Source organism: Podarcis cretensis (genome assembly GCF_951804945.1).
Source record: "Podarcis cretensis genome assembly, chromosome: 8".
NCBI lineage: Eukaryota > Metazoa > Chordata > Lepidosauria > Squamata > Lacertidae > Podarcis > Podarcis cretensis.
The window spans coordinates 5553059-5577036 of NC_137177.1; the positions used below are offsets into that span (position 1 = coordinate 5553059).

The following is a 23978-nucleotide window of genomic DNA, read 5'->3' on the forward strand; positions in this document are numbered from 1 at the left end:
GCCAACCTCATGGGGACGTTGCAAAGATAAAAAGTAAGAAAATTTCATATATGCTGCCCTGAGCTCCTTGGAGAAAGGATGAGATACAAATGAAACAAACAAGATTGTTCACATGGGGGAGTGGAAGGGAATAGATCGCTGGGAAATGTTATTTTGAAGTTTAAATGCAATGAAGGTGGAAGCATTTCAGCCCCTACCTTAAAGCAACAGTAGCAACATAGAAAGAGCTCTGCTGGATCAGACCAAAAACCTACGTTTCCCATTTCCCACAGTGAACAGCCAAATGTCTCCAAGACGTGAAAGCAATAGTCCTCTCCTGTTGTTGCTTCCCAGAAACTGATATTCAGAGGCAGGGCACACGTAATTTTGGAGAGAGCATGTCACAGAGAGAGATCCATGCTTATTTGTCTCTCATACTAAAAGTTCTAGTTTAACTGCACAAGCACACACTGTTTAGAAGGTGTCTTGCTCTGCTCTAACACTGCCTGGAAAACAGATCCATAGGAAAATATGTTTATATAAATATCCTCAGGCATGACCTGCAATTTAGCTGCAGCGTTTCTCCTCATGGCAATGGGGTGTCTTCTTAGCTGGTCCCCCAGCCCCAGTAAAGTGTACCCATATAATCATAGAATTGTAGACTTCGAAGGGACCCCAAGGGCCATCTAGACCAGTGTTTTTCAACCTTTTTTGGGCAAAGGCACACTTGTTTCATGAAAAAAATCACGTGGCACACCACCATTAGAAAATGTTAAAAAAATTAACTCTGTGCCTATATTGACTATATATAAAGTAATTCTCTTGAATAGGAATCAAATAAACACAAAGAAAGTATTTTATAATTACTTTATTATGAAATGGTAAGTAAACAGAAATATGAAAAATTATAAAAAATACTTTATTTTTAAATCTTTCGAATTTTTCAATTTTTCCCACGGCACACCAGGCAACATCTCTCGGCACACTAGTGTGCCGCGGAACAGTGGTTGAAAAACACTGATCTAGACCAATGCAGGAATCGTAGCTACAGCATCCATGACAGCTGGCCATCCAGCCTCTAAGCAGAGGCTCTAAAGACCTCTAAGGAATGAGAGTCCACAACCTCCCAAGGGAGACCATTCCACTGACAAACTGCTTTTGCTGTCAGAAAGTTTTTCTGTATGCTTAGTCAGAATTCCCTTTCTTATGACTTTTGGTGCTTGCGCCCTCTTGCTGCTTGTGCGCTGATGCTGTTCAGAAGCAGCATGGTACTTACAGATGTGGTATCAGGGCTGCCCCAGGATGTTTTGCTGCTTGAGGCAAAAACCCCTGCCTCCCCCCCTTCCTCCATGCCCTCGCCCCAGCACCATAGGAGAGGAAAAGGGAGGCCAGAGAAGAGCAGGCATCAGGGGTTGGGCAGGAAAGCATGGGTGCAATCAGCGAGAAGGCAGCAGGCGGTGGCGGTAGGTGGAGGCTGAGCAGCACATGCCCCAAGGCCCCTCAAAGATGGTGCTAGTGCTGGATAGTATCTAGGCACTGTGACATGTAAGGTAAAGGTAAAGGGACCCCTGACCATTAGGTCCACTCGTGGCCGACTCTGGGGTTGCGGCGCTCATCCCACTTTATTGGCCGAGGGAGCCGGCGTACAGCTTCCGGGTCATGTGGCCAGCATGACTAAGCCGCTTCTGGCGAACCAGAGCAGCGCATGGAAACGCCATTTACCTTCCCGTCAGAGTGGTACCTATTTATCTACTTGCACTTTGACATGCTTTCGAACCGCTAGGTTGGCGGCAGCAGGGACCGAGCAACGGGAGCTCACCCCGTTGCGGGGATTCGAACCGCCAACCTTCTGATCGGCAAGTCCTAGGCTCTGTGGTTTAACCCACAGCACCACCCGCGTCCCACTGTGACATGTAGCCAGTGATAAAACCTCTCCATGAATTTACCAAAGTATTATTTTAGCACAAGGCAAACTGCAACAGTTCCAGCTGGAGCCGGGGAAATACCTAAAGGGAAGAATATTACTCCACTGTGCTTGAGAACCCTTAACACTGATTTCATCCAAGAAAGCAAAGGCCTACATTGCTCCGCATTCAGGTAATGAAGTAAGTAGATACCATGCAGGGCATGAAGTAAAGCACTCAGGGACAGAGACCTTGGTGGGAGCATAAAGTTCCTCAAACATTTTTCTTTTGGCTGTTCATGAAACAGAACAAAATGGTAAGGGATTTTAAATTAGTGCTGTACATGGCAACATGACACAAGGAGAAAGAATGGACATTGTTTAACCAAAAGAAAAAGATTAAAAGGAATCTTTCAAAAAGCTTTTAAATATTTAAAAGGACGTCAAAAAAGAAGAAAGAAAACACTTTCATATCATATTCATTGAAGAAGGCACCACAATGCGTTTTTAAACCTGCAGAGGTAGATTGGGACACTTTAGGCTACCTCCAAGACTTCAAAATCTCCTTTCCACGTAACATGAAGTTGTTTTATACTGAGATCACTCATCCTATCTAGGCCAGTGATGTCTGTCTACCCTGACTGGAAGAAGCTCAGCTCTCTAAGATCTTAAGCAAAGGCATTTCTTCAGTCCTGCTACCAAAGATCCTTTCTAACTACAGGTAGCAAAGACTGAACCTGAGGTCTTATGCATATAAAGCATGTACTCCACAAGTGAGCAAGCACCCTCTCCACAAATATGACTGGCCACCTTGAGTCACATGTGCCACAGAAACTTGAGATATGTGGCATCATCTAGGCAGGACCTGTGGCCTCCAAATTCTGTATCTTACCAATGGTCATGCTGGCTGAGGCTGATGGGCATTGTAGTCCAACAACACCCAGAGGGCTACAGCTCTTCATTCCTGATGTAGCCACTCCTACTTGCCCTGAGGACATCGCAGGGCAGCTTGATTCTTGACGCAGCAGACTGAGAGCAGTGCTTCTCTAACCTTTTCAGCTTTAAAACTTATTTTGCCTTCTTGGTCCCTGGTACCCAGCCAAGTGTCTAGAGATCATTGCACACATTTATGTGCAAGCAGCTCTGCTGCAGTGTGCAATTACATTTGGACAGAGGGACTAATACAACACCGGCATGAGAAAGGGATGTCAGAGAATATATCTGTGGCTCCTCCTAAAACTACACACAGGGAAATGAGACAAAACAGCAAGTCTTCCTAAATCAGGTTGGGTCAGAGGGGCAAGCTGGGGGAGGGCTATCATCACACAAATCTAATGTGAATCAGAGACTACTTTGCAAGAGAATATTCAGGTTACTCCTGTCTAGGCTGGTGAGGAGAAGCAAGTTCCATCTACTTGGATTTTTTGCAAAAATCCACGAGGGCCCACCACCAGAAGCGGAGCAAGGTGGGGGACGGATCGCCCCAGGTGTCATCCCTGAGGGGGGTGACATCACCGTGGAGGGCACCCCCCCAGGACGCTCCCCACCGCCAGGGCACCCCCCTGGGACGTGTACCGAAGCCGACGCCACAGCTAGCTCCAATTCTGCCTGTCCCTATGGGCGCCTCACGCTGCAGCCCATCCCTAGCCCCTATGGGCACCGTGCGAAGCACCCCGACCCTATAGGCAACTCGCCCCGCCCCAGGTGCCCAAGAGGCTTCCTCCGCCACTGCCCACCTCACTGCTTGACTCACAAGCAAAACCCTACGTATCCCAGTGGGGCTGCATCTAAATTATAGTGTATGGCACCATCTTGGATTTTGTGACACACTTGCCAGGAAAGGCTGCTCCCCACTCCACTACAGGTTTTCAGTTTGTCAGGAATCATCCAGTGGAGGTTGGATGGCTTGAGTTGAGATTCCTGCATTGCAGGAAGTTGGACAAGATGATCTTTGGTGTCCCTTCCAACTCTATGATTTAGACATAGGACATCCTGCTTCGGAGTTCAGGAATGGCCCGGACTGTATCTGAGGTATAATTCAAACAAGCACAGGAAGGCCTCTAAGAATCCCCAGAGGAATTGCCTTTCCCTTAATACGAAATAACGCTTTTGAGATGCCTGGATTTTTTTTAAAAAAAGGTGAGTAGAGTTGGCATAATAATCATATACAGCATTTTGAAATAAATGAGTTGAGGAAGATAAAGAGGAAGATCGAGGCCGTATACCCATTCCTGGAAATGCAAGACATCCCCGCCCCCGCTAATTCTCTGTTTGCCAAGGCAGAGCTCTGGCTTTTCTTATACTTGTTAAAGCTCCCTTGTGAGACAGCCCTTTGCAAGGCAGTGGTTGGCCCTCCACCACTGCCTTCCCCCACCCCAACAGATTTCTCATGGATTCACTCCAAGCCAATCAAAACTTTGGCAGTCAAACCCATCTTGGTTCACACAGACCTATATCTTACAGAGCTAGCAATTCCAAACAGCAGTCAAATCAGCTGCCACATCCTCTTCCTTCTTCACAAAGCCATTCCACTACATAATGGTCACTTATATGTCTCATGTTCACAGGAACAAAGGCAAGCTGTGTGAGGTACTTCGGCAGAAGATACTGCTGGTGCACAGCTAGCTCAGTCGGCCGTGTTTACAAACAGAGAAGTAGATACAACCATCAAAAGAAGTGGGCAATGGCAGCAGAAACTTCTCTCTCTTGTTAAATATATGTTTACTAATTTTTATGACTACCGCTGCAAGAAGTCAAAAGAATGTACAAATCAATAGAAGGAAAATAAAAAGGATAACTGTGGCGGAGCGAAGCATAGATGTTGTTTACATCATCTTCATATTCAATATTAAAAAATAAATACAGAGCAATGGGTCAGAATTTACATCAAAATGAAGTGAATCAATAGCCATAAAAAGGAATCATCAGTTGGTTAGTGATGGGGACAGTCTGAAACAGGGGGCAGCAAACTTTTTCATCAGGGAGCTGGTCCACTGTCCCTCAGACCTTGTTGGGGGGCCAGACTATATTTTTTTTGGGGGGGAGGGGGGGAAATGAACGAATTCCTATGCCCCACAAATAACCCAGAGATGCATTTTAAATAAAAGCATACATTCTACTCATGTAAAAACACCAGGCAGGCCCCACAAATAACCCAGATATGCATTTTAAATATAAGCACACATTCTACTCATGTAAAAACACGCTGATTCCTGGACTGCCCACGGGCCGGATTTAGAAGGTAATTGGGCCAGATGTGGCCCCCGGGCCTTAGTTTGCCTACCCATGGTCTGAAACATGTCTAGGCTAGGCCAGGAAAACCCATCAGTGGGGAGGCAAGTGCCCCCTCCATAGCGATGCATGAATCATTAGAGGTTTGTGCACTACACTATTGTATGTTAAATAATGGAAACCATATTTATGTCAAAACACTCTCGTTTAGCCATACCTTGGACAAATGTGCAGTGGCAGGTGAGTTGTTCAAAAAATGGAGTTTCTGTGCAATGCTCACCTACAAACACAAGACTAGCTGTCTGTAAGAGATAGTTCATTGGGACCTGGATGACATATTTGTATTACACAGATACCTATCCATGTATATAGAGCCATAGGTTAATGCTTCTTAGCTATGAGTTCTGAAATACCTGTTCCCTCCCTTGCAGGCCTTTTCCCGCCTGGCCTGGGAGGGCAGGGCCCTGACTGACTCCAGCTACAAAAGCAGAGGCTGCTGAAGAGGCCAGAGGCCAGCTTGGCTGTGAGTCCTGGGAGACATGCTCCCTGCCTTGTAGGCCTTTTCCCTACCTGGCCTGGGAGGGTGGGACCCAGACTGATGGCAACTACAAAAGCTGAGTCTACTGAACAGAATCTTTGGCTGGGGTATTGTAGGGGAGGGAGTTGATGGGGGGTGCTGTTTTTGCTTGGTAAAATGAAATGGCTATTAGAGAGCTTTGCCTGTGGTACTAGAACTGTGATGGCCCATTCATGCAGGCAAGCACCATGGTGCTGCAGTTATCATATGATGAACATGCACGTATGAATTAGTTGCTTATCACCTAAACCCAGTAACTGTCAAAGTAAACAGCATGATGGGGCTTGTGGGCTGGCCTCTGAGACGATATAATGGACTTTCTTGAAAAACCTTTTAATCAGTTAGTGGCAATGTTCATTATGGAGCTGCTGATTGAAATGTAGCTATAATCCAGGACAGTGTTTCATGGGAACTGGCAAGATTGCTGTTCTCTTGCTCTGTTTGAAAGAATCATCATGTTATGCATGAAACTACAGTGGTGCCCCGCAAGACGAACGCCTCGCAAGACGGAAAACTCGCTAGACGAAAGAGTTTTCCGTTTTGGAGGCGCTTCGCAAAACGAATTTCCCTATGGGCTTGCTTCGCAAGACGAAAATGTCTTGCGAGTTCCTGCGGGTTTCCCCCCCTTTTCCTAAGCCGTTAAGCTGCTTATCAGCTGATCCGCTGATAAGCCACTTAACAGCTGATCGCTAAAAGCCGCTAAATCGCTAATAGCGCTAATCCGCTAAGCTGTCAATGGGCTTGCTTCGCAAGACGAAAAAACCGCTATACGAAGAGCCTCACGGAACGGATTAATTTCGTCTTGCAAGGCACCACTGTAGCTCATAAAAAAGACCTCTTCACGACACGACAAGACTCAAGGAGCAGATCTGCAGCTCATGAGTCTTCTCTCAGAGCTAGTTTTGTGCACTGTAATTTTAAAAGTATGTTTGTGCTCATTTTCCTGTCAAAATACATGCAGAGTCAACTGCTGCCTTAAAATGTAATATGAAAAGCAATCACAACAGGGAACTGTTTTAGAAAGACTACAGCAGCTTGGGACTGACATCTGGGAGGTTCTGCAGAAGAGAGTCCCTCACTTATTTGAGGTGTTCCTAACAAGGCTAGATGACAGCACACTCAATATTCCATGCTGCTTTATATTGAAACTCTTCTGCAATATTGTGTGCCAACACTTCTTCAATGCTGGCCCATGTACTTTAGCAAGAGCTTCTACATTCCTGAAACAAGCCAACTGTACCTGCGGCTATATCAGAGCCAGATTACATTAGGCCAAAATGTTTAAGCCTTCAATAACTCAAGAGTGGGGAAAGCATTAATAATTACTACCAGAGAAAGGAAGTTGGCTCTTGCTGGCTTAGCTGCTCTCTGCCAAATAGTTCCTTTCAAACCCAGTTCCCACAGAAAGCTCTGGGAGTAGAGTCTGTGGTTTAATTGGCAGCACATCCTCTGCCTTATTTGAGTAAGTTAGGTTATTTTCAGGTAAGACATGGCACAGTCTACCTTTTCCATCCAGAGTTATGTTTCTTTGTCCACTGTTGCTTACTTTCTCCCATCCTTACAAAAGTGTGCTGATTTGGCTTATTGCAAACTAACTTTACTGCAATTTTTGCATCATTTGCAACACCCTCCTTTCTATATTCCTGAGTTACTGGGGTGGGGAGCTTTGATCATTGGAAGTTGAAGAGGCAATGTGCTCATATTTCTTGCACTGCATAAGATAGAATTGGAATTCTTTAAAAAGGTACAATTTTCCCGAAGAACCGGAAAGTGAATTTCATAATAGGGCCCTAGTAATAGCAGATGCCTCCTTACGTTACTGTGATATAGTCCACTTCACATTAATTCCTATGGGAAATGGGGGGGGGCAGAGGTGGAGACAGAAACATTGTTTTCTTACTGAGAAAACACCATTCACACCACTGCAGGCCAGGAAATTATTCATATAATGTTCAAGGCTGGAAAGATGTTTCAGTGTCCAGGAACAGATTTCTAGACACAAAAGTGACTTCATATGGGGACATTATCCAAATACCACTCTCACTTAAAATTATTTGCAAACCTAAGACCAAGACAGTTTGGTACCTGAGGCAAACCACAAAATGATGCCCCCCCCCCGCCAACCAGGGATGGGGCAACTGAAGATCCACATCAGGAACAAGTGGGGAATAAAGATCTACATTGGGCACAAGAGTGGAAGGAGAGTAGCAGTGCCTCCTATTTTCTGAGAGGCCACTACAGAGGTGGCATTTGGAGCAGCCGCTGGGGAGGCAATGCATTCCTTGGAGGCCAGATCCGCTGCCCCTGTGGATCCTGCTGCCTGAGGCACTTGCCTCATAAGTGGGCCGGCGCTGCATGAGACTGCATGAAAGACATAGAAATAATGGCTGCTATTGCTATATTAGGGGCGTGGGTGGCGCTGTGGGTTAAACCACAGAGCCTAGGACTTGCTGATCAGAAGGTCGGCGGTTCGAATCCCCGCGACAGGGTGAGCTCCCGTTGCTCGGTCCCTGCTCCTGCAAACCTAGCAGTTCGAAAGCACCTCAAAGTGCAAGTAGATAAATAGGTCCCGCTCCGGCAGGAAGGTAAACGGCGTTTCCGTCCGCTGCTCTGGTTCACCAGAAGCGGCTTAGTCATGCTGGCCACATGACTCGGAAGCTGTACGCCGGCTCCCTCGGCCAGTAAAGCGAGATGAGCGCCGCAACCCCAGAGTCGGCCACGACTGGACCTAATGGTCAGGGGTCCCTTTACCCTTTTACCTTTATTGCCATATTAACCAAGTCTTGAGTTTCAAACACACCAGTTTGCTCACCCATTTCTATGTCCCAGGGTGCATTCTCAGGTCATGGAGAATGACAGTGAAGTCAAGTGGCCCTGACCAGTGCTCCATGTGAATTAAAACATGCACCCAGAAGTCCCTGCAACACACACATTCTATGATATTGGGCAGACCAGCAGGAATTCCAACAAGTTGACGTGGAAAAAATTACTGCAAAGCAGAAATGTTTGGTAGGAAATCAGGATTGCATTTTCCTGCCCTAAAGCCAATATGCTGGATTATATTTATTAAATATGATTCTATATTGCCCAAAGTTCTGGGGAAAGTTTACAAAATAAAGATTAAAATAATAAAACTGTAAAAAATATATTAAAAACCATATGATCTAAAAATGAATTAAAACAGCCACAAAGTAAAACAAGAATAAAACCAACACTAGAAGACAAAACAGTGCAAAGAGCACTAACACATTTTTTAAAACTTAAAAGCCTCAACTCTGTGCTTGGAGGCAGAAACAGACTGGATAAGGGAGACGGCCCTTCCTGTTAACCCACCAACGGGTTGACACATTGGAAGGTAGAATGGGATACAGCATTCTCTGTGGTGGCACCCCAGCTATGGAATGACCTCTCCCTACAAGTATCATCTTCTTCCTTTGGCGATCACTTGTAGCCAAGTAAGGTTGTCTTCAATGAACGCGGTCTTAATGGTGTGTCCATAGGTGACTGTGGAGGCCAATTCTGGATTCACACGTCCTTCCACAGTGAGGACATAGGATTCCAGGTGGGAGTTGATCATGGTGAGGGGTTTGCCAAACTGTGCCTTCCTCTTAGCATGTTTCTTCCCTTTCGTCCTGAGTTCAAGCATCTTCAAAGTCCACGACACCTTTGGTAAAGGCTGTTCTCCAATTGGAGCACTCACAGGCCAGTGTTTCCCAGTTGTCGGTGTTTATACTACATTTTTTTAGATTTGCCTTGAGAGAATCTTTAAACCTCTTTTGTTGACCACCAGCATTACACTTTCCATTTTTAAGTTCGGAATAGAGTAGTTGCTTTGGCAGACGATAATCAGGCATCTGAACAACATGACCAGTCAAACGAAGTTGATGTTGAAAAATTATTGCTTCAACACTGTCCCCTAGAAGGTTGAAAACCATTTTTGGATTCAGGAAGGGTAGCCTTGGATGTAGTTAGGAGACGGTTTCCTACAAGTATACTAGGTGCTAACACTATGGACATTTCCCATCTATATGCCCAGGCAGTTATGGAATACTGGTCCTGTCAAAATTTTAAAAATTAAAAATCTACTCCCCCCCTCCCCCGCAATGTGGATATATTACTGTTACTTTGAATTCTTTAACCTGCCTTGATATGTTTGGGTGGGTTAAAAATGCTCTGAAATAAATACTCCAAATTTGTAAACCTCATGGCTGTGAAGTTTCTGCCCTGAGCTCAAAAATCAGACATAGTCTACAGCAGTGTTCTCATACTCTCTCTATGCCTACCCACAAGTCCACAAGTCCATTTGCCAAATACTCAGTGGTAGCCACCTCTGTCCTTCTGGCAATTGCCTCTGCCATGGATGTCCTATGAACTGCAGGGAATTTAGAGAGATTTTTCACTGTGTCAGGTGGAAGGTGTTCCTCTCCCCCAAGGCTTCTGATCCAGAGAACTCCATTGAGGGGCTGAAATCAAGCTCATACTTCATATTATCTCTCTGGAGATTTAGAAGCAGCTACCAGTAAAAAAGGAAGAGAACAACTCCTTTTTTCCTCTCTCCAGAGCCCTCTCCCCATGCTCAAGAAATTACATGGAAGAGAAATGGAGGCAACCAATATTAAGGCTAGTTAGTAAGCTAGCCAAATTTGAGGACCCTTGACTCCAGTAAGCCATCTGTGTTATGCAAGAAGAACTATTTCAGACAAACACATAACTATGCAACCTTGTAAATACTGTGGGAGCTGCGTGCATGCATACTTGTGTCTGTACATGCGGCATTTGAAAACCCTTTGATCCTTCTTACATTCTGCAACTGAGATTCATTTCTATAAGGCTTATCCCTGCTAAGTGGTTTTTCAGACTGAGCATGCATTCTCTCTATGAGTAAAAATCTCAGTTCTGTCTGTCCAACACTTATACAAATACAGGTACTGGGGAAAAGAGAACAAGTTGAAGGCAGGGAGGAAGACTATTTCTTTACAGCCGTAGAGAAGCAGCACAGGCTTTTTTCAAGCTCTCATCTTCAATGATCACACGAAACCAAGCACAAATGTAAAACTGAGGGAAGGCAATAAAGCTTCACAGATGGCAACCCATTTATTACAACAGCAAAACTGCAGAAAATATCTACAAAGAGGCAAAAGAACCAGCTATGATGTGATGATATCTTCCTGGAGGATTGCCTTCTCATTTACAGAAGTACAGTCCACCCAAAAAAAAAAAAAAAAAAAAAAAAAAATTCAGACCACCACCCGGTTTACACTTTCATCCACCTACCAAGGGTTTTATTCTTACAGCTCTTCTGCAGGGGCTGCTGAACAATGAATGGTGCCTGAGGCAAAAAAGGCTTCCCCATTATGAAAACCAGCATCTGGTATTGTGTGCCAACACATGGTGTGTGTCGCTCTTGTTCCCCCTCCTCCGCCCTCCCCAGCTTGGCTGGGATTCATGTCCTGACCAATGGCACTAGGCCTGAATCACCGCAGACCTCTAAAGCAGCAAGACTGCCTGCCGAGCTGCAGCAGGGGGTGAGGGAGGGCCTGAAATGCCACTATAACCACAAAGGATTGTTGCAGAGGGGGGTCTTTGGCTACAGAAGGGATGGATACAACAGGCTATTGATGGCCATTCCGAGAAAGAGAAATGCATTGAGACTGGACAGCATCACGGGAGTGCCCAGCTGTTTATAGAAGGAAATTCGGTGCATGTTCAAGTGTAAAATTTAGACAGATTGCCTCAAATCATGTAACGAAGAGACATAAAACTTGAGAGGTGATTGTTTTTATTTGACTAGTTTCTTGCTGCCAGAATATTAAGGTTTTCAAGTTACACTTTCATCAGGGGCAGAATGAAACGGAGGCTAGATCTTAGGTATGGTATAAATACAAAGCAAACATTTTATTCCTTTCAGAAACTGGACCCATCACAAAATGTTTAGTGCATCGAAAATCCGTGTGCAAGAGTGGCATGGATATTTAACATATAGGAATAGCTTTTAAAGTTGTCAACACAGATTTCAATCATGGGCCAGATTCAATAATGCAAAGGGGTGGCTCCTTATAATGATGTTTTTCCATCTCTTATTCTCTCAGACCAACACAGAACACAGTAGCATCTGCCCCTATTGAATCAGGTATGCATAAGGTCAGGCTTTATTAAAAAAAATATTTACTGTCTATACTTTTCAACGAAATAAAGAAGGCAGTATCCAACCAATATTATAAAATGATATAACTGTCCTGATATACCCTGAACAGGCAGAATGCTGAGCAGCTGGTGAGAGCATGCTTCTTCTACTTGGGATAAGGTTTATTTGTTTGTTTCTCATTGTTCAAATTTCTAGCCTCTAACTGCATGAAATGTAGGATTGGTGAGAGCACTTAATGCTATAGCTTGAGAAGGTTTCTTCTAGTTCTCCTGTTAAGGTATTGCCATTTCATAGTATTTTAACTGGTGACTGATTGACATCATTTCATTGTACTTTACTGTATATTTTGATGTATTAATGTGCTGTTCACCGCTTTGGGGGCCTTGGGGCAGAAAACAGATATAGAAACCACCATCACAGTAAATAAATAATCCAACAGCAACAGCACCCCACCCCAAGCTACACAGCACCAAATAACAAAGAAATGAAGACTAGTAAGGGACGCAGGTGGCGCTGTGGGTTAAAGCCTCAGCGCCTAGGGCTTGCCGATCGAAAGGTCGGCGGTTCGAATCCCTGCGGCGGGGTGCGCTCCCGCTGCTCGGTCCCAGCACCTGCCAACCTAGCAGTTCGAAAGCACCTCCGGGTGCAAGTAGATAAATAGGGACCGCTTACCAGCGGGAAGGTAAACGGCGTTTCCGTGTGCGGCTCTGGCTCTGGCTCTGGCCAGAGCAGCGATGTCACGCTGGCCACGTGACCCGGAAGTGTCTCCGGACAGCGCTGGCCCCTGGCCTCTTAAGTGAGATGGGCGCACAACCCCAGAGTCTGTCAAGACTGGCCCGTACGGGCAGGGGTACCTTTACCTTTACTTTAAGCCATACCACAAAACAGACTTTCAAAGAAGTGTCTTAACCCATTATCTGAACATGCCCAATAGAATGGGTCGCTGAATCTTTCAGGGCAGTTTGATCTGTTATCTGAATACCTCTTAATTAAAAGACACAGTTCTGGGCCTTTGCACCTCACTGGTGGAGGGAACATGCAATAAGGTCTCTTCTGATGACAGCAGTGTTACTCTGGCAAGATCTCATACCAAGTAGTCAATGCCTGTTACTATTGTATTGTTTTCTTTGCCAACAGATGAGTGAACCATCATGTATCGTGGACTTGTCCTTTTTATTTTCAACCCTACCAGCATTTGATAATGTTATTATTAATAGTTCTGGTTCTGGATCCAAACCCATGTGTACCAACTAACATTGGTTAGGCTTTGTGATTTTGCTGCAACATCATAGCACCAGTCCTTATTATGATACCTATTATAAACCTGACACTCACTACAAATAACGTAAAAGAAAAATAAATAAAAGAAGGCGGCCAACAGATTGAGGTTGAATCCTGACAAGGCAGAAGTACTGTTTTTGGGGGACAGGGGGTGGGCAGGTGTGGGGGACTCCCGGGTCCTGAATGGGGTAACTGTGCCCCTGAAGGACCAGATGTGCAGCCTGGGAGTCATTTTGGACTCACAGCTGTCCATGGAGGCGCAGGTCAATTCTGTATCCAGGGCAGCTGTTTACCAGCTCCATCTGATGCGCAGGCTGAGACCCTACCTGCCCACAGACTGTCTGGCCAGAGTGGTGCATGCTCTAGTTATCTCCCACTTGGACTACTGCAATGCGCTCTACGTGGGGCTACCTTTGAAGGTGACCCGGAAACTACAACTAATCCAGAATGTGGCAGCTAGACTGGTAGCGGCTGCCGAGACCATATAACACCAGTCCTGAAAGACCTACATTGGCTCCCATTATGTTTCCGAGCACAATTCAAAGTGTTGGTGCTGACCTTTAAAGCCCTAAACAGCCTCAAAGGCCCAGTATACCTGAAGGAGCATCTCCACCCCCATTGTTCAGCCAGGACACTGAGGTCCAGCACCGAAGGCCTTTTGGCAGTTCCCTCACTGAGAGAAGCGAAGTTACAGGGAACAAGGCAGAGGGCCTTCTCGGTGGTGGTGCCCACCCTGTGGAATGCCCCCCCCCATCAGATGTCAAGGAAATAAACAACTATCTGACTTTTAGAAGACATCTGAAGGCAGCCCTGTTTGGGGAAGTTTTTAATATTTGATTCTATTTTTAATATTCTGTTGGAAGCCGCTCAGAGTGGCTGGGGAAACACAGCCAGATGAGCAGCGTATAAATAATAAATTGTTGCTGTTGTTGTTGTTGGTTTCATGGGAATGATTTTTGGACTAGGGAAAGGTTAAAGCTTTGTTCATTTTTGTTTGTTAATTAATTAATTAGTGTGTCTGAGAATGCTTTATTATTTGAGTATGTGTTTTTAATGGGTGTTATATGAAATGTTAATGTATTATATGATTCCCTCCACTCCCCCCATGTAATATGCATTGTATATCTTTTTATTTGTGTAAGTTGCTTGAAGACCTTTGTGAGACAATCAACTAAAAAGTCTAATAAAAAATGGAAAATATTTTTATTGTTTTGTAAACTTCTTTAAGGTTTTCTTACAAGCAAGCAGAATACAAATTTTGCGGGGGGAAAAAAATCAGCATAGCATAGCAGACTTCAGCAGGGTTTCCCAAGGTGGTTCAAATTTATCCCTTGAGGTTGATTGGACTGTGCTGGGAGGTGGGGAATAAAGATCATGGGGTTGAAAATGGTCTCGAATGGAAAAGAAGTTTACAAGGTATTGTGCAAAAAAAGAAAAAGAAAAGAAAAAAGGAACTATGAGCCTCAGAAATAACGGGCATTGGCATATGCAAAGTGTATCTCCCTTGCCAATTAGGAAGCTCTTACAGTGGTGCCTCGCAAGACGAAAAGAATCCGTTCCGCGAGTCTCTTCGTCTAGCGGTTTTTTCGTCTTGCGAAGCAAGCCCATTGACGGCTTATCGGCTTAGCGCTATTAGCGGCTTAGCGGATAAGCAGATAAGCGGCTTAGAAAAAGGGGGGGAAAGGAAAAAAACCCCGCAGGAACTCGCAAAACATTTTCGTCTTGCGAAGCAAGCCCATAGGAAATTCGTTTTGCGAAGCACCTCCAAAACGGAAAACTCTTTCGTCTAGCGAGTTCTCCGTCTTGCGAGGCATTCGTCTTGCGGGGCACCACTGTATTTAGTAAGATGGTTCTACAATACAACAGTATTCCCAGACCATGCTGTTTTATTGTTTTGCTCCCTTTTTTATGTTTTATGACTCCTAGTAAAGGTGACTAACGATCAATGAACGTTGATTATATACAGTGGTACCTGGGGTTACATATGCTTCAGGTTACAGACTCCGCTAACCCAGAAATATTAGCTCAGGTTAAGAACTTTGCTTCAGGATGAGAACAGAAATCGTGCTCCGGTGGCACGGTGGCAGCAGGAGGCCCCATGAGCTAAAGTGGTGCTTCAGGTTAAGAACAGTTTCAGGTTAAGAACGGACCTCCAGAATGAATTAAGTACTTAACCCAAGGTACCACTGTACTGATGTTTCTTAACTTGGGTTGGGGTTGATGACAACCTTATAAACTATTCAAAGGGTCAATGAATTCAGAAGTTTGGGAAATGCTGGATTAGAGCATAGGCTGCCATGGGTGCCATACAGGCAACAGGGATTCATGCCAAACCCGTGGAGGAGCAGGAGGAGCTTTGAGCTCAGATTGCAGATCTGGGGAAAATATGTCCTACCAGGATAGGAGGACGGATACAAGCACTCTTGGGTTATACTCTTGATTCTTTTGTTAAGCTTTTGTGTCCTTCGAGAAGCCACTTCACCTCTCCATGACTCTGTTTACCAATCAGAATATACTTCACAGCCTCCCAGGAGAGCTGCGAAGCTTGACTAATTAATGACTAAAAGGGAACCTAGAAGCCTCTTGGGAGTAAATCTAATATGTAGAAATCAGGTATTCTTAGCATGATAGTTTCCATTTTAAAATTCTACAACACAAGAAAAACATAATAACCTTAGATTTAAAAAATTGCAGCCATTTGACATATATTCCAAATTCTGAAAGCATTTCTGAAAGCTTTCAGCAGCAGATGCAGATCGGCTCTGTGCTCTTTTATAGTTTAGAGTAAAAACCTGCACAAGGAGGAACAACTACCTGACCTCTGTAGGTGAGGAGCAAGATCATAACTAGCACTTGAGGAATATGTTGCTTAAGTAAGGCTGGGAACCAGCAAGGAATTAGGTATACATGAAAGCAATGAATTCAGTGAGATGAAGTGTGCCTTGTATTTGCTATGCCATGGAAATCAAAGGGATAGTTAAGTCCTGGGCAAGAGTAAATACTATTGTGGGATGTAGTTCCCTTGGTAACTTTACCATTTAACCAACAGTCAAGTTATATCATGGATGTGCCAACTTTTAGGAGAAAGGGACAGGAGTGGTGCTGTGGTCTAAACCACTGAGCCTCTTGGGCTTGCCCATCAGAAGGTTGGCAGTTCGAATCCGCCAGGTGGGGTGAGCTCCTGTTACTGTCCCAGCTTCTGCCAACCTAGCAGTTCAAAAGCATGTGAGCACAAGTAGATAAATAGGTACTGCTACGACAGGAAGGTAAATGGCGTTTCCGTGCACTCTGGTTTCTGTCATGGTGTTCCATTGCACCAGAAGCAGGTTAGTTATGCTGGTCACATGACCTGGAAAGCTGTTTGTGGACAAACGCCAGGTCCCTCGGCCTGAAGCGAGATGAGGGCCGCACCCCATAGTCGCCTTTGACTGGACTTAACCGTCCAGGGGTCCTTTACCTTACCTTACCTTACCTTACCTTACCTTACCTTACCTTACCACTGACAATTAATTACAAGATTCCTGATTACAGTTTCATTCTTTTAGAAGTCAAATGAGTGAAGAGAAAGAGAGATAGCCTGAGAAACAACTGACTCATGCTACTGTACTTCCTGTTTCATGTCAGCAGGTTTTTCAGAAAGGACCAGCTTCCAAGTACTTTACATCAACAATATTGTACAAGCCAACTGTTGTTTGCATGTTTCTGAGTTCTCTTTTGCAGAGTGCAAAAGCTCTCAATAGAGCAAGAACAGTATAAACATATAATTTCCTATGATCACCTTCATAGCTACTAATTACTTTGCTGTTTAACCATCTCTTGACTTGATATTCTTAATATTTGAGGCTTATGAATCCACCATCAAGCCTGATCTGCTTTTTATATACCACCACCAAGCCATGCCTGGTGTGCTTCTCACCCTTTCACAATTGTTCCTTCCTGTTTGAAGATTTACTGTATTCTCTGATAGCCAGAAAAAGATGTCTGAGCTAAACATTTTACTTTAAAAGAAACACTACATTTTTTAAAAGTTGGGTGAATAAAATATGTTGCCTGAAATCTGCTCACAGGCAACTTGAATCCTATTAAGTTAGCTATTATTCTTTATGTATTCTACATATGCTTTCCTTTTGTAATTTTGGTGTAAATAGGCAAAGATTATCTTATGCACAAGTTCTATTTCCTCTCAGAAATTATGCCATAATTTCTATACTTAGTCTAATCTTACAAAACAAGCTGTTTCTTCCACTCCCTGTGACATCCACCAACCAATTTCTGACTCTTTTACTAATTTACATAGTGTAATTTGCATAGGGCAATTAAGCTAATTTTCATAGGACAATTTTACTAGCAAAATTTACTTAAAGAGTGATTTAATATGGCATATTTTATTTGCATTTAGTAAACAAAACTAAAAATGTTGACACTGCCAAGTTTGACTAAAATTGTATTTGCAGTTGGCATTCATTCATTCATTGTTGTTGTTATTGTTATTTATTCAATTTATATACCACCATTTATTAAAAGGTCCTAGGGCGGTGTACAACATTAAGAACACATATTATGGAGCATAATAATAAACTATAATAAAAACATAGTAACAGATAGTATAATAACATAATAATCGTAGTAACAGTCCCTCCGATCAGCTTTAACATAAACTATTTAATGGCCAAAGGCCTGAGTAAAGAAGAATGTTTTGCCTAGCATCTAAAGACATGTAATGATGGCGCTAGGCAAGTCTCTCTGACGAGAGCATTCCACTGACAGGGTGCCACCACCAAAAAGGCCTCTTGTTGTGTTGCCAACAAGGGGGGGGGGACATAAAGAAGGGCCTTGGATGACAAGCGCAGAGTCCGGGTCGGTTCATAAATTTATGAGACAGAATATTTTCTGCCCTAGATGACTTACACTAACAAACTTTCCCTTCTTCAGACATAACAAGTAACTGACATTAGTTGAAAACAGGAGTAAAAGCTTCTGATTTTCTCCTATGGACTTAGAGAAATATTTGCAGGAGCTGGAGGCTTATGCATGTAATGCTAAACTAAGGCTGAAATGTGCAAATGCAACTAGTATCAATGTCAGAGCTCCTGCCAACCTAGCAGTTCGAAAGCACGTCAAGTGCAAGTAGATAAATAGGTACCGCTTCTGCCTGAAGATAAATGGTGTTTCCGTGTACTGCTCTGGTTCGTCATGCTGGCCACATGATCCGGAAGCTGTATGCAGGCTCCCTCAGCCAGTAAAATAATAATAATAATAATAATAATAATAATAATAATAATAATAATAATAATAATAATTTATTTATACCCCGCCCATCTGGCTGGGTTTCCCCAGTCACTCTGGGCGGCTTCAAACAGAATATTAAAATACAGTGGTGCCCCGCAAGACGAATGCCTCGCAAGACGAAAAACCCGCTAGACGAAAGGGTTTTCCGTTTTGGAGGCGCTTCGCAAAACGAATTTCCCTATGGGCTTGCTTCGCAAGACGAAATGTCTTGCGAGTTCCTGCGGGGTTTTTTTCCCTTCCCCCCCCTTTTTCTAAGCCGCTAAGCCGCTTATCTGCTTATCCGCTAAGCTGATAAGCCGCTAAAAGCCGCTAAGCCGCTAATAGCGCTAATCCGCTAAGCCGTCAATGGGCTTGCTTCGCAAGACGAAAAAACCGCTAGACGAAGAGAATCGCGGAACGGATTCTTTTCGTCTTGCGAGGCACCACTGTACAATAACCTATTAAGCATTAAAAGCATCCCTAAACAGGGCTGCCTTCAGATGTCTTCTAAAAGTCTGGTAGTTGTTTTTCTCTCTGACATCCGGCGGGAGGGTGTTCCACAGGGCAGGTGCCACTATCGAGAAGGCCCTCTGCCTGGCTCCCTGTAACTTGGCTTCTCGCAGCGAGGGAACAGCCAGAAGGCCCTCAGCACTGGACCTCAGTGTCTGGGCAGTGTCCAGGCAGTAATGCAAGATGAGCGCAGCAACCCCAGAGTCGTCCACGACTGGACCTAATGGTCAGGGGTCCCCTTACCTTTACCTTACCAATGTCAGAGAGGCAAGAGTTCTCCCAGGTTCTATCTATTCTTACAGGTGCAGATGATCCCTCCTCAGAGGCTAAGACTCATCTAAACCCTGAATCAGGGACCTGGCTGCTGGTTTTCTGTTTTCAGCATTTTGCATAGCACACAGCTATGCTCACCAAGTAAGTTCACCTTTTCTTGGTGTTCCTTGCCTAGACATACCAGTACAAGGCTCTCCCCTCTGAAGAAAGTAAGTGAAGTGGCTTTTAAATAGGGCAGCAATCAGAAAATGACCAAAGCTTACACACACCTCAAGGCAAATACCGGTATATTTACAGTGGTACCTCCAGTTACGAACTTCATTCGTTCCGGAGGTCCATTCTTAACTCGAAACCGTTCTTAACATGAAGCGCGCTTCCGCTAATGGGGCCTCCCGTTGCCGCCCCACAACTTCCGCTCGCATCCTGGGGCAAAGATAGCTACCGGGAGCAACTACTTCCTAGTTAGCAGAGCTCGTTACCTGAAGCGTTTGTAAGGATGACGGTACGTAACCCGAGGTTCCACTGTATAGAAGAGCATATAAGTTAAATCAGCTCAGCTGTACTGAGCTGAGCAGGCAAGAGGCATATTTTTCTCCCTCTGTTCTGTTGCATTCTGATAAGGTGCTTATGCAATGCTTAAATCTCATTTTAATTGTGACAAACCACTTTCTGTTAATGGATTAAAGAACTGAAGGAAGGATTTGTATTATTTATATAGTTAATTATTTTCATTTTTCTCCCCTTCGCCCACATCTAGAACACATGTTTTACTGACACTAGTCTGGTTGCAGTTCATCCACATACACCCCCGCCACCACTTTGAGGCTTCATACATCTGATCCCGTCTTGCTGTCACAAGCAAATATTTCTGATATCTCCCCTGGAGGATTTGTTGCATTACTCACACAGAGCAAAAGTACAACTGTGCTTACTCATGCTTTGTAAATATTCTTGAATATAAGCATTTGGGAGAGCTGGGAGACACTTCCACAAAGCACTTCTACAAGCACGCAAGGCATGCAGAGGGGAAAATGAAATCCATCAAAACACTTTTCAATTAAAGGGTTATTAAATAGAAGGGGGGAGAAGAGAAGGGGAGTTGCATCCATTTTATTTCTCAATGTTCAGGTTAACTATTTTTTATTTTAAAATATTGTGATGGCTAAGAAACCATAATGAGGCACCACGATCCTGGGACTACTTGTGAGTAAGTGGTTTCAAGAGAGCAGCCAAACTCTTCAAGAGGAAAAAAAAGATCAGAGCCAAGAATGGGGCTCTTATTTTCCAAATGATGGTTTGCTAAATTTGGAAGGAATTAGATTTTTTTTTTTTAAAAAAAGACAAAAATATGTTTATTGTAGTGTAGCCCAGATTCTAAGAAAGAAAAATGTTCCTATGCCCTTACTTTCTTTCTGCATCAAATGTTATTTCTCGTTTTTATTTATCAGAACAGAGGAGAACATATTTTTGGCAACAGGAATGTTTAAATGTTTCGGTAACAGCTGTGCAAATGCATACTGAATTGACTGTAATAATATTAGGAGCCGAGCTGCAGTTTCTTTTGCAGCTTCTCATTCTGTTCAAAGCAGGGAGAAGCTTACTGCCAACAGTAGTTCCAACTCGATTTATTATGCGATAACACTTGATGTTAAGTCTATTTTTAGAACTCATATGCGCGTGCGCCACACACTTGTGAAACCAGGAAGAGGCAACAAAGCAAGGAAAAAAGGAAAAAAAAACCTTCCAGTGACACAATCTGCAGTGGAGGTGATACTGAAGCCTCCATCTGCAACACAGTGACAAAACAAACAAACAAGTCCTCCCAGATGTTTGAAACTCTCTTGCTTACTACGCTTTCACTGCTAAACAATAGCAGTAGCTAAACCGTGGCGCAGAGAATGGTCTGAGGGACATGATGCAGCTTTACTGTAAGCTCCCTGGAAGTGAGTCATCATTATTATTATTATTATTATTATTATTATTATTATTATTATTAGCATGTATGCCATGCCTTTCTAGCACATTTTGAAGATTCTGAACTTAGAGTAAGTAAAAGTGATAAGTGAAGCAGCATTATCAACAATGGGACGTGGGTGGTGCTGTGGTCTAAACCACAGAGCCTAGGGCTTGCTGATCAGAAGGTTGGCGGTTTGAATCCCCCGCAACAGGGTGGGCTCCCGTTGTTTGGTCCCAGCTCCTGCCAACCTAGCAGTTTGAAACCACATCGAAGCGTAAGTAGATAAATAGGTACCACTCCGGCGGGAAGGTAAACAGCATATCTGTGTGCTGCTCTGGTTTGCCAGAAGCGGCTTAGTCATGCTGGCCACATGACCTGGAAGCTGTCTGCAGACAAATGCCAGCTGCCTCAGCCTCTAGAGTGAGATGAATGTGCAACCCCAGAGTCGTCTGCAAGTGGACCTGACGGTCAGGGGTACCTTTACCTTTACCTATTATCAACAGGAGAAGCCCCAAGGCTCTGGCCAGGGCCATAGGAGCCAATTATTAGGGGCCGAGGTCCCATTGGCTCCCCCAATAAAATATTTGAGGCGACTGCCCCCCCCCAGTTTATGGGCATTACCATTCAAATGGTGCGCATGCACCACGTCTTGTGATCAATTATGCAAGGCAGGGCTTACCTGCCCCCTCCCCAATATCTTTTTAAGTTGGCACCTCTGGCTAGGGCCATCTCTCAGGTGCTTATTTTACATCATACTTTCTCATAGCAGCCTAGAGGAAGAGAGGAAACCGGTTTGTATGAAGCCAAATGATTTGTCCAGGTAGCCAAGTATTGCCTGCTCCTGACTAACAGTGAATCTCCTGTTTCCCTGGCAAATGTCTTCCCCATCAACTGCTACCTGATCCTTTCAAGTGGAGATACCAAGGACTGAACATAGGGCTTTCTGCATGAAAAACATGTGCTACTACTGAGCTATGGTCATTCGCAAGAGAGAGCAAGCAGAATGTACAACCTGCACCTGTGGGGCCTAGTGGCTGCCATGCCCCGTTAAAGTGTGTTGGCAAATTTCACTTTATAATTAACTTTTCCATACATCTTAGGCAAGCATGTAAGTCACTTTTTGTTCTTCCTTATTTTGAATAATAGAGGAAGTTAATCCTCTGAGTATTCCATATCAACATAATTAGAGGTTGCAATTAAAGTACATCGTCTTACGGGGGTGGGGGAATTCTGTGCAGTCTATTGGATACTTAGGCATGTAAGAATACTTCTCAGGCATGGCTTTTCATGCAGATAGTAAGCCCAAGAGTGTCATCTCTTGAAAGCTAACAGCTTGTTAGGTAGGTAAATGTCACCTAGGATTGCCAACAGGAGGCAGTGTAATTAGCATAGAACTGCGAGGCAACTTTGGAAGCCAGGAGGAAAACATATTTTGTGACTGAGGCTGAAATCTACAGAATTTGCAGCCTGGCATACTTGAGAAGGCTTAGCCCCACTGACTCCAAATGGGGAAAAGATGGCTTATGTTTATAGCTCCTGGATAGCAGAAAATCAGATCAAGAGCAGTGTGTGTAACAGGAATGCAGCACTTCCTGCAGGTATTAACCCTTCAGTATCCTTACTAGGAGCTTACTATGTCAACCCAAAGGATGTATTACTTTATCCAAGTTGCAAACTTTTGATGTGGTGAAGACACTTCGTGCCTCCAATCTGGCCCTATAGCTTTGCTATTCCTGGCGGCACTGTTGCCACTCCCCTCAGCACACTTCTCAGAAGAATATATGTGAGCCAGCCTTACCTACACACAAACCTACTCCCAAACTGAGACATTCAATTCACCACTCTTTTCTACGGCCCTCTCTGCACTTCCCTCCAAGACCTTGTATGAGTTTCAACAAGTATCCAGAAGAGTTATACAGCTAGATTCACCCACTAAATACTGTATGTTTTTGAATTCTATTTCTGAAAACACCAGTCTCACATATAACATGAAAGACAATATTTGAAATGGAGGACAGTTTCAAAAACAGCTTGTGATGTGGCATGTGGATTTGCAGTTGAAAGGTGGGAAGGGCAGAGGAAAGACAAAAATCCCACTGCAGTCAGAGCTGTCTTAAGCATATGCGATGCCGGGGGTGCAAAGATCCGTCTGGCAGCCCCCGCCCAAGGTTGCCCAGTCCCAGGCACACAGGAGGGCGGAGCTGGCTGGCCGCCTCAGCATCTCGCTGGCTTGGTTGCCCCCGAACTTGCAGCGCAGAGCTGCCTGCAGCAGAAGAGCCCGTCGCGGCGCTCCAACCAATGGGTGGGCTCTTCCCCAGACTGAACTCTCAGGCCCTGGACTCTCGGCCTGGTGCCCCTGAGAGCCGGGTGCCCCACACCCCTAGCGCCTATGGGTAAGACGGCCCTAGCAGGCGTACACCCACACCTAACCTACACCCCTTCTGTTGTGCCCAAAGCAGTTCTTTGGAACTTGGTCAATGTGGGTTGTAGCCAATGCAGTAATAAGTTAAAGTCGCTTAGCAGTATACTTGTTCCGCTGGTAAAATGTTTTGCACAAGCAAACACTGTTGCGCAAGAGAATGCATAAGCAGGTTGATGGCAATTCTGTTCTGCGATAGACTACAAACCTGTTGCATGAGTTCCCACTAATGCTACTGTCATACCGGATTCTTCTGTTATACATTAAAACTCACCTGTCAGCTAGCACAAGAGATACAACCCTGCGTCCTGAATGTTGTTGCTGCTCTCCCATTCAAACTTCACTGAAAACCTCAATGTCATGTTTCGACGCAAATCTCTTGGTTGTAGCCTGACCTTTCTTTCCTCCACAGAGCAGCCAAACTGCTGCTTTTGC

General features: G+C 44.4%; 1 protein-coding gene across 9 annotated transcripts in view; it reads right to left on the reverse strand.

Annotated features, from left to right (window-relative positions):
- Positions 1-23978, reverse strand: part of BICRA (BRD4 interacting chromatin remodeling complex associated protein) — a 104887-nt gene that overhangs the window by 36128 nt on the left and 44781 nt on the right. For 2 of the 9 annotated variants that reach the window (XM_079985273.1, XM_079985269.1), the window contains exon 1: positions 23818-23963. The exons of the other annotated variants lie outside the window; for them this stretch is intronic. The gene's annotated coding sequence lies outside the window, so the exon portion shown is untranslated. Of the gene's footprint in view, positions 1-23817; positions 23964-23978 lie in introns of those variants that run through there. 9 annotated transcript variants of the gene reach the window in all.